Source organism: Arachis duranensis, chromosome 5 (assembly GCF_000817695.3).
Source record: "Arachis duranensis cultivar V14167 chromosome 5, aradu.V14167.gnm2.J7QH, whole genome shotgun sequence".
In the NCBI taxonomy this organism is placed as follows: domain Eukaryota; kingdom Viridiplantae; phylum Streptophyta; class Magnoliopsida; order Fabales; family Fabaceae; genus Arachis; species Arachis duranensis.
Genome location: NC_029776.3, coordinates 71,562,068 through 71,562,735, shown reverse-complemented (window position 1 = coordinate 71,562,735; position 668 = coordinate 71,562,068). Strand labels below are relative to the sequence as shown.

The window sequence follows — 668 nt, the reverse complement described above, 5'->3', positions numbered from 1 at the left end:
ATTATCTTTTATTCTTATTCCAACATATTCGTTGCACTTCAACTGGATGAATGTGATGATCCGTGACACTCATCATCATTCTCACCTATGAACGCGCGTGATTGACAACCACTTCCGTTCTACTTTAGGCCGGGCGCATATCTCTTAGATTCCCCAACAGAATCTTCGTGGTATAAGCTAGATAGATAGCGGCATTCATGGGGATCCGGAAAGTCTAACCTTGTCTGTGGTATTCCGAGTAGGATCCCGGGAATCCGGAAAGTCTAACCTTGTCCGTGGTATTCCGAGTAGGATTCCGGTATTGAATGACTGTGACGAGCTTCAAACTCCTGAAGGCTGGGTGTGATGACAAATGCAAAAGAATCAAGGGATTCTACTCCAACCTGATTGAGAACCGACAGATGATTAGCCGTGCTGTGACAGAGCATTTGGACCATTTTCACTGAGAGGATGGGATGTAGCTATCAACAAGGGTGATGCCTCCAGACGATTAGCCGTGCAGTGACAGCGCATAGGACCATTTTCCCGAGAGGATTAAAAGTAGCCATTGATGATGGTGATGCCCTACATACAGCTTGCCATCAGTATTGGATGAAAGCAATAAGAAAGTAGAGATTCGAAAGGATTCTAGCATCTCCACACGCCTATCTGAAATTCCCACTATTGAT

General features: G+C 45.1%; 1 protein-coding gene across 1 annotated transcript in view; it reads left to right on the top strand.

Annotated features, from left to right (window-relative positions):
• LOC127747634 (uncharacterized) overlaps positions 1-668 on the top strand; it is an 18,403-nt gene that overhangs the window by 4,282 nt on the left and 13,453 nt on the right. The window lies entirely within an intron of this gene.